Raw genomic sequence first — 11,271 nt, forward strand, 5'->3', positions numbered from 1 at the left:
GGAACGCCAGGCGAGTGTCCTACCACTACACCACCTGCTGCAATATTATTATAAAAGAAATATTACTTATTATAATCGTAAATACTAAATACCTGTTGTGTTGATTTAGGGGCGACGACGATCGTGGGATCGGATGCGAGCCACAGGTGGCCTACACCATGCTTTCTAAGGCGTCCCTCTCATAACAAAAACAAATCCGTGCATTCATACACAAACAGAGATCCCGTGGTTATGCGAATACTTGCAATTCTTTTACTTAAAATAATAACAATTAGATTAATAATAAATAACATAATTTTTACTCAAGATTCACAAACATCATTAATACTATTTAAAAAAATTTTTTATAAGACATCTAAAAACAGATATACAGACTTTGTGTGATATTTATTTCAACATTATATATTAATAGAATGTTGTAACTATTATTTTTAAATATTAGGTAGTTTCCAGCTACGTAAATCGCATATAAACGTTGCAAAAAGATTTTAGACTGAATTAACACATTACACATTTATGGAGTAATTAACAACAAAACAATCTTTATTTTCATTGCAGAACATATATCAGAGCATACTAGTGACTCATACATTTAAAATAGTGTGATTTTTAAACAATTCGGTTGTAAACCCGCAGAACCGCCTACCCGCCAAAGACGTAACATAAGAAATGGTATATAATTCATTATTTTAAATTACATATATAATCATTAATAATTTTCGGCAGCTATCGAGGTTCTCCATAGTTAAATTCCTGTACTCTAACAAGATGCTACTTGCTGTTTAGCTGTTTAAATTCTTGGAAAATTGTAATGACCAGCGACATAAAATATAACAATGAAATAGTAGCTGGTAACTGTAGGTGAACGAAAAATTAAATTCCAAATTGATTAGATGTTTTTCTAAATATAAAGATCGACCTGAAGGAATTTTATGAATTATGGACTAATTAAACAAAAAATAGGTAATTTTACTTGAAGAACAGATACCAGAGAATAGTTAGTGAGTACATTTATATTGTATAATGGGAGAAAGCCCCTGGTAGCCGCGAATTAAAATAACCACCTACATTAATTGATAACTAGGAAATAGTATCTGGAAACTTTATCTGAACGAAAACACAATACCAATTTGTTTAGATGTTTTTCTTAATATAAAGATCAACAGTAAGGAATCTTATTCATTATGGACAAATTAACAAAAAAAAACGATAATTTTCATTGAGGACCATATATTAGAGCATACTTAGTCACTTATATATTAAAAGTATTGTGTATTTTGAACCATTGGGGTTGTAAACAAACAGAACGGCCTACCCGAAAAGTCGTAACATAAAATGTTGCATATGTTTGCTAATTTATTATTTGATAAATGATTATTATTAATTTACGACAACTATAGAGGTTTCCCATTAGTTAAATTACTGTAGTCTGACTATAATGCTACTACAAAACATATATAAATCCTGGGAAAGTCACAATGACCAGCGACATTACAGCATAGAGGGTTAAATAGTAACAGGCAACTGTCGGCGAACGAAAAATTCATTTCCAAATTTATTAGATGTTTTCCTAAATATAAAGATCGATAGGCTGGAATTTTCTGAATTATGGCCTAATTAAGCCAAAAATATATATATTTTTACTTGAAGAACAAATATCAGAGCATAGTCAGTGAGTTATAGAATAATAAGAGTGTGGTATTTCATTGTATAACAAGAGATAGTCCATGGAAGCGAAAATAGACGTTGTTTTACACAAAATAACGTCCAAAAACAGCCGTAGAGTCAAACGGCAAATGTTGACGTTCTTTTTAAGAGGACAGGTTGTTCATATAGAGTTGTTCAAGTTGAAGTAAATAATAATCTTTATCTTCTGTTTTTACATTAGGTAAAATTGCATGTTTACAAATACATTGAGTACCTATCATATTTATTTGTTCTCTAATCATCGTTCTAATTAAATTATGTTGGGGTGAATCATCATTAATTTTAGAAATGATATTAATGACATCAGAATTAACTATGGGATTTTTTATTGAAAGTGATAATGTCGGTGATTGAGGTAAAGATGAAGACATTTATTTACCTTTTTATTTTAATTTATAATAAAAAATATATGAAAATATGAATAGTCCTGTAGGGATTCCAAATACAACCAATCCTGTACAATCACCAAACCCACCATCAAACCCACCACCAAACCAACCAGCACAAAACCAACAAACAAACACCATAACACAACAATCAGTAGTTGGTCTAACTCCGAATTCATCTATAACATCAATAATGGCCAATCCAAAAGTTAATCCAGAAATATCTGAAGTTCTTTCCAAAATTCAAGATATGACTAGATATATCAGTGACCCTAACCAACGTGCTTCTTTCATAAAAGCTTTGGGTCAACAGTTAAATATGATTGGTAATTCTTCTAAATGTGTTTGTATTCACGCTCTATTTCCTGACCTAAAATATGAAGAAAAAGATTATCATTTACAACAAATTGAAGATTTGTATAGAAAAGCACGGGAAAAACCAGTGCATAATATTTATAAAAGTTTGTCTGCTATATGTCCACCCTGTTTATATCTAAAAATGGGTTTGTTATCAACAGACGTGGTGAAAGATTTTAAAGACTCATTTTGTTCCAACAAAACTGGACCTCATAAAACTTATAATTTAGGACCAATGGCTCATGTCTTAACAAGTTATAATGTTAATCAAAAAGTCTATCCTAACATGCAAAATGCTATGAATATATCTTTTCATCCAGGTAATATTCTAATCCCTGATTCAAAAATCTTTTTACAGATGTTAGCTATGCCATCAAATCTCATAGATCAGGGGGTTAAAGTAATTTGGGTTGTTACAGAGGAAACTGTTCCTTGCAATAATAATAACATTAAAGACCAATTGGAATGTTATGAAAAGTTTATGAACGCTCTCCCTGCTTCTCTTGATAATGGTTATTACAAAGGTGAGCCTATACCAATTGACAAGATTAAATTAATAACTTCTCCACCTCATAAATTTGTTAAAGCAGCTAAAGGTGAAGAAAATTTAGTTTTACTAAAAATTTTTGATGTAAATTCAGTTTTAAACATATATTATTCTCAACTAATTCAATCACAGCGACGTTTACAAGTGAAAACTATAACAGATAATGATGGAAGTAGATTATATTTGAATCGAACCAATTTTGCTTGTTATGAACCCTTGTCCACACATCGAATACATGATTTTCTAGCCATAGCGGTTGCCCTCTCGAATAATCCGGAAGATCTTAAAAAATACCCTCCACTCAATAATGAGTGTATCACTACTCCACATAATATTCTCATCATTAATAATAAAGGGAAGGCCGTGTTTACTGACAGTACTGAACCTAAATCAACTACAGCCTGTGAAAAATTGAAACGAGGACTTAAAGATGGTACTAAATATCCACCTCATAAACGATTTGTAAATACAGCACATACCATGACACCTAATACAAATCTCAAACCTGGAGATCCTATTAAACCAGACAGTTTTCCTGACTTAAATACTACCACTTCTCCTGATCTCGCTGATATTGCTATGGAGAAACATATTAATGATTCGGAAATGTTTCGTAAGAATTTAAAAGCAAATATAGACAATTTGAAAAATTACTTTTCAGAGTTTAATGATGACCTGAATAAACCTGTTGATATAAATAATGTTAATTATTCAATTTTTGATATTGCCATTGGAATGTCTCCCTCAAAAATACTCGATATCAATCATAATCTTGCAGGTGAAAAACCCAATGGTATTGATATATTTTCAGACTATCCCGAAAATGGCACAAATATTCTTGAAATAGCATCGCCTAATGTAGTATATTCAGATCAAATCGGTTTTGTTACTCTCAAGAGCCTATGTTCTAATGAGATGTTAGAATTAAAAAATACCATTGCCCATTTGCAAAATATTATGAATCGCAGTGTTGGGGTATTTAGGAAATTTGAAGTAACACCGGGAAACAACATTACAACTCTTCAACCTAATTATTTAGTACAAATACGAGATCCTTCTGAATATCTTCAAGTTGTTGATAAAACTATAAAAGCAGATACATCCATCCCCAACTTCCAAATAGAACCTCCTAATGATGTACATCATATACCACAAAATTTGTGCGATTCAATGTCATTTAATCAGTATGTAAATTTGTATACCCCACCTAAAACACAAGGATGTATATGGTAATTTATATTATAATTAAAACTTTTCAATTATATTAATAATTTAATATAATGTTTGTTTATTGGCAATTACCCAAAATACTTAGTTGTTGTTTTTTATTTTTTTATGAATTACCCTATATTTTTTGTTTTGTTTTGGTTATTATAAAAAAAAATGAACATTTATATATTTGTTGTTGGTATATGTTTACTAATTATTTTATTTTTAATGTGGATGAGAATCCAATCCACAAACAGCGACACCATCTCTCCACAATCAGAAGATGTCAGTGCCACCCTCCCAACAGCACGTGCCACTGTCACCACCTCCACCAGCATTCCAGCTGCTAACGACAGCGGTGCCACTGTCACCACCTCCACCTCCACCAGCACTCCAGCTGCTAACGACAGCGGTGCCACTGTCACCACCTCCACCTCCACCAGCACTCCAGCTGCTAACGACAGTGGTGCCACTGTCACCATCTCCACCTCCACCAGCACTCCAGCTGCTAACGACAGCGGTGCCACTGTCACCACCTCCACCAGCACTCCAGCTGCTAACGCAGAGACGAGGACTTTGGGGGGTAAGGGGTGGGGTTGGGCTCTGGATGGGTGAGGGGAGGGGGGGTGTTAAGGTGGGTCGCCGAAAACGGAGATTCGAACTCAAAAGGCGGGCTAGGATCCGTCCCTGATCCGACACAGAGACAGAACGGAGAGACGACCCACTGTGGCAGGGTGAGGCGTCGAGAGAGTCCTTCTCACAATTTTTTTAATAAATGGCTAAGAATTATTGAACATTGAGAGGTTTCGTTTAGCATATTATAAAAAAAAATAATAGACATATGTAGCAGCCAGAAAGCCACACCTGGACCACTATGCTAGGCCCGACATGCCCAACGAGGCAAGTTCCCCTGAATCTATATATTTTTCCAATTTTCCTCTATGAAGTGATAAATCTGTCCATTTCACCATACACAAGTTAATTAGGTTAGGGGCTAGGTTAGGTTCGGTCATATATCTATGTTAGTTTTAACTCAAATTTCCAATAATCAACCCATACATAATGAAATGGACAGATTCATCACTTCACAAGAAAAAAAAAATTGAAAAAAATATAAATTCATGAAAACTCGGCCCATCAGGCAAATCGGGTCTTGCACAGCAGGCCAAATACAACGTTCTGGCAACCAGGCACGACATATATATATATATATATATATATATATATATATATATATATATATATATATATATATATATATATATATATATATATATATATATATATATATATATATATATATATATATTTATTTTGGTGGTTGTTATTGTTTTTTGTAATAGGTTTAAATGGGTTTCAGGAGACCTACCCGTTGTTTGTTTCTTCCTCTGTATGTGTCGTTTTACCCACTCACTTAGGATCCATTATTGAGAATAAGGATTTGATGAATATCTCTTTAGTAACTTGTAACTTACATTCGAATTACCATTCTCCCAGAGTTTTTATTATAAATATACAGTTAGATCTTAGAAATTGTAAACATTATAGAATATGAATTTTGTATATAATATGAATTTTGTATATATCAAATTTAATATATTTCTTTTTACAACACACACACACCCACACACACACACACACACACACACACACCCACACACACACACACTGTAGGTTTTTATGATTATAATTAAAAAAATTTAGGTAATTTTATGATCAGTATTGATTACACTTGTATTAAAAAAATAAAGCAAGCACCTGTTTCTATGACTTGGTAAATGTCATACATTACAACAAATTTTTTTCGAATACTTTATTAAATTTACTGTGCTTCAAAATTCATTTGGTCTCTTTCTTCATGGTTTATAATTTTATATGTATTAATCGTTGTAAAAATCACGAGAATTACTGCAATTAGCCCAGCAATGGCATGATGTGACCCCATAACATATTTCATGTGATCATCAGATTTAACTGAATCCATAAATGGTATTTTATCATATACATTCATAAAAGATGTTATTGTAATAAACAAACATAAGATAATTAATATAATAAGTATAAAATATGTGAATATTTTATTACCGAACATATCTTTTTTTGTTCTTTTTTATATAGGAGAAAAATAATAAAATGACTATGAAATTTAATTATAATTTAATAATTTAATAGATGTATAAGCTGTTTAGCTGGAGGAACGATTTTTTGGGCATAAGAAACAATTGATTTATATTGATATTGATGGTAAGTTAAGATAAATGTAATTAATAAAAGAGCCATAATAGCAATTACTAATGACATTAGTGATTTGGAAATATTTGTTCCCAAAAGATAAAAGGTGGCTAATAAACCAACCAAAAAAGACAGATACATAATAGAAAGGGACCAATTTGTTTTTTTCTTAACGACATTCATTTTTTCCTGTGATATTTCCTTATTATCATGTGTCTCATTAATTGCGGGAGTTGTTAATGTGGTTGGTATTGGATTCCAATAAGATTCTTCATGTACTCTATTAGCTATTCTCAAATCCATAACATGAGGTTGAGGTAGTAACTGAGGAAGTTGTTGATGATTCTCGCCTGAAGCCGTTGTTGTTGTTGTTGTTGTTGAAAGATGAGGATGTACCATTTTATTTAACGATTTTCTTTTATTTTTTTAATTATAGTTTTAATTAATGTTTCACTATTGAAGGGTATTAGTGTTTTGAGTCGATGGCTGTTTATATGTATTAGGGCTTCTTCAAGTGGGAAATAACAGGCAATTTTTTCTTCATCTAAGCGATGACTGAAAGGAAAACGATGCATATAATTCTTAATTGCACGGTTGTTGGTCTTCTTATCATTTAGGTTGAAAATACATCCTAAAGTTCCAAGTATCCAATTTAAACATCGAGACCGAGAGTGCGTAAATTGAATTAAATTATTTGCATTTTCAATTTCAATTAAAATACTATAATCACACTGATAGGTTTTACCATTCAGTGCTATCCATTCCTCTGATATCATTGGTAAATTATATTGGTTATTATGAATCATCCCCAATTTAATTCTTTTAATAATTGGTATAAAATCTAAATGAAAGCAATGTGTTTCTTCCATAAACTCTCTAATTTGGGTAATTATCGGAATCTTTTGATCAATTTTTTCAGGTTGACCACGAGGAAGTGTATACTCTCCCTCTATTGTATTTCCATTACCAAACATATGTTGATATAAATTAACATATTCGGCTTGACTCATGGGGGACGAATTTTCAAAAATAATAACATTTTTCGTTTAATCATTCCATTTATGTCGATAACTTTTATTATTAAGATACGAAATATAAAAGTATGATGGAGAATGTAACATTAGGATTTTACATTTTTTTAATATAACTTTTTCGTCTGTGCTAAAACATTGACTGGCATCTACATATAAAAGCCCTAAAGATTTTTTAGTTTTATTATCATAATTTAATTGGTTTGGTTTTAATTGTATTAATGGCATATTTATAGTGGGAGGAAGATGTGCATTTTTGTAATAAAAATCAGTTTCTTTACAATACTGAGATGACATACTGACTATTTTGTATCTAAAAATGAATGGTGTTTATATAATAATTTATATATTTTTTGTATTCTAACGGAACATGGATTATATTCATTAATGTGTAGTAGGGAGTGGTGGTGGTGGTGTGGTAAGGTTGTTGGGGTGGTGGTGAGATTAGGGTGTGTATATTGTGGGTGTGGGTGATTATAAAAGTTGTGGTGGGGTTGTTGTGTTGGTGGGGTTTGGGGAGGGTGGTGGTGGTGGTGGGGAGGGTGGTGGTGGTGGTGGTGGTGTTTGGGTTGTTGTGTTGGTTGGGTTTTGGGAGGGTGGTGGTGGTGGTGGTGGTGGTGGCAGTGTTTGGGTCGTTGTGTTGGTTGGGTTTTGGGAGGGTGGTGGTGGTGGCAGTGTTTGGGTTGTTGTGTTGGTTGGGTTTTGGGAGGGTGGTGGTGGTGGTGGTGGTGGCAGTGTTTGGGTTATTGTTTGGGTTGTTGTGTTGGTTGGGTTTTGGGAGGGTGGTGGTGGTGGTGGTGGTGGTGGCAGTGTTTGGGTTGTTGTGTTGGTTGGGTTTTGGGAGGGTGGTGGTGGTGGTGGTGGTGGTGGTGGCAGTGTTTGGGTTGTTGTGTTGGTTGGGTTTTGGGAGGGTGGTAGTGGTTGCAGTGTTTGGGTTGTTGTGTTGGTTGGGTTTTGGGAGGGTGGTGGTGGTGGTGGTGGTAGTGGTGGCAGTGTTTGGGTTATTGTTTGGGTTGTTGTGGGGGTTGTTGTGTTGGTGGGGGTGGTGGTGGCAGTGTTTGGGTTATTGTTTGGGTTGTTGTGGGGGTTGTTGTGTTGGTGGGGTTTGGGTTATTGTTTGGGTTGTTGTGGGGGTTGTTGTGTTGGTGGGGTTTGGGTTATTGTTTGGGTTGTTGTGGGGGTTGTTGTGTTGGTGGGGTTTGGGTTATTGTTTGGGTTGTTGTGGGGGTTGTTGTGTTGGTGGGGTTTGGGTTATTGTTTGGGATGTTGTGGGGGTTGTTGTGTTGGTGGGGTTTGGGTAGGGTGATGGTGGGGGTGTTGTTTGGGTTGTGGTAGTTTCCATATCTTTTATTATTTGAGGAATTTTTTTTACCAAAATTTTCCCAAATTGTTTTTCCTGACATTTATACCGAAATAAAATATATGAAAACAATACTGCAAATTCTTTTTTTTCTATAGTTTCTTTTACAATACTATGTATAATATCTCGAGGTATATTATCATGGTAAATGGTTTGGCATATGGTATCCATTCCTTCAATTAAAGATTGAATTAGATTTTTTTTATCATTTACAGATACCTCTCGAAATTTTCGTATTGTAATCTCAATTTTGTTCGAGGATAAATCCATGAAACTTTTCAGGAAGCTACATTCCGGATTCCATTGAATATGAAGAAGTAGAGGCTTGTCAGAAATGTCAAAATTCCATAGCCCAAGATTACAAAAAGCACATTTCACATGATCACTAAGACCTGTATAAAAGAATCCAGCTGAACTTAGATCTTCTGAGTTTGGTAGTGTAAGTGGCCATGTGCTAAAACTTTCCAGGCGATTTTTACAATCTTCGTATGTTCGATCGACACTGGGACAATGAGGTGACAATGAGAGGACTAAATTGGATTGCAGAATAACTTCACATAACTCTAAAGGGACATTACCAACGGGTTTTCCCATGATAAATGGACAATAAGGAACTCTTTGTCTATGTTTATTATGTGGAATATCGTTTATTTGCCAGTTCTTGATAACTGTATTGCAGAAAATACATGCACATGCATCGTTTCTTTTAAGATAAAAAAGTCCATCCCTAGCTAAATTTAGAGGGGAAATCCATGGGAATTTCCAATTGTTAAATGTGTCTAGACGTGCACTTTCAAACTTCAAAAAAAAAAATGTTGTTAAACATTCTGATAGGTGTTTTAATTTGTGAAATAAATGTACAATTATGTTCTGGATATACAATTGCATTACTATTTATATTGAATGTAAGTGACAAATGACACTTTATACATTTCCATAGATTTTCTTGTTTGTTATAATAAAACCCATTTCGTTTTAAAATGTTTAAATTTATTTTGAAATTTAAACCTTCTAATGTTTTCATGCTATGTTGTCCACTCATTTTGGTATGTAATTAATGAATGGTAAATTTATTAAATCTGTTTGAACATATTATATATTTACTAGGCATGGCATTATATATATTTTTTTTTTATTTATATTTCGAGATTCTTCAGGTTTACAGTAAAGGCTTCAAACTCTTCTTTTCAATTCAAATTCCATTATCATCACTAGTGTTCTAGGCGATCTGTAAAAAAAAAAAAAAACTTGGTGGTTATATAATAAACATATTGAAATAAAATTAAAATAGTGATAGGAATGATATCAAAGCAAAAGAAAAACGAAGAATTTTGCAGCAAACATGAATTTGAATTAAAAATTAGCCAAATGTTGGAAAAAGGTGGGCCTGGGAGTCGGAAAATTTTTACTCGAGAAAAATTAGCACAATACATTGAGGAAGTCAAAAATGCTAAATTGAAACTGAATTGGAAATCTTCTCATGAATATGATCTAATGTCTCGATATGATGTCAAAAATCTATTTGGGGATGACGTCTTAGTAACCATCGACGAAACTGAACGAAGAATGAAGCGGGGGACCAAGCGTAAACTGACCAGTGACAATCGTCATTCTACTAAGGCTGTAACAACAACAACAACAACAACCACAACAACAGGAGCAACAACAGCTGATCCTGGCCGGATGTGTCGTCGTTTCATACATCAAGGGCAATTGTATGATACGATTTATGATGCACACAGAGCAGTTTGTCACGGAGGAGAAAAAAGAACTTATTTTGAAGCAAGTAAAACTATCGCTAACGTCACTCAACAATCGGTGAAACTCTTTATTTCACTCTGCCACATATGCAATTTGAAACGACTTCCTCGACGAAAAAAGGGGGTAATACGGCCCATTGTATCGACCAGTTTTGCGGAGCGAGGACAAATGGATTTAATAAATATGCAAAAAGAAGGAGGATGTGTGTATAAATATATTTTACATTATCAAGATCATTTAACAAAGTTTTCGGTTTTACGAGCTCTTCGCAGTAAACGGGCGATTGAAGTGGCACGCCACTTACTCGATATATTTGCTCTCTTGGGAGCCCCACGAATTCTGCAGAGCGATAACGGCCGTGAATTTGTGGCAGAGGTGATTCAAGAGCTAAAAAACGAAATGTGGCCCAACATGCTCCTCATTAATAGCAAACCTCGTCATCCACAGAGCCAAGGGAGCATTGAATGTACAAAAGAAAATTTAATCAAAATGCTTGGCAGTTGGATGTGTGAAAATCAAACGCGAGATTGGTCAGCTGGACTTCCCTTTGTGCAATTCACCAAAAACACAGCATATTCACGTGGAATTGGCATATCGCCTTACAAGGCAGTTTTTGGTATAGAACCACCAATATATATGAATAATAATACACCTTCATTAATAAAGATGATGCAATTGAAA

At 33.8% G+C, this 11,271-nt stretch overlaps 1 long non-coding RNA gene across 1 annotated transcript in view; it reads right to left on the reverse strand.

The window, feature by feature from the left end:
- Positions 1–360, reverse strand: part of LOC138360959 (uncharacterized) — a 7,917-nt gene extending 7,557 nt beyond the window's left edge. The window contains exon 1 of the long non-coding RNA XR_011226726.1: positions 93–360. This is a non-coding gene — a long non-coding RNA (uncharacterized lncRNA). The remainder of the gene's footprint in view (positions 1–92) is intronic.
- Positions 361–11,271: the final 10,911 nt, after the last annotated feature.

This window comes from Procambarus clarkii, unplaced genomic scaffold, assembly GCF_040958095.1.
Source record: "Procambarus clarkii isolate CNS0578487 unplaced genomic scaffold, FALCON_Pclarkii_2.0 HiC_scaffold_135, whole genome shotgun sequence".
In the NCBI taxonomy this organism is placed as follows: domain Eukaryota; kingdom Metazoa; phylum Arthropoda; class Malacostraca; order Decapoda; family Cambaridae; genus Procambarus; species Procambarus clarkii.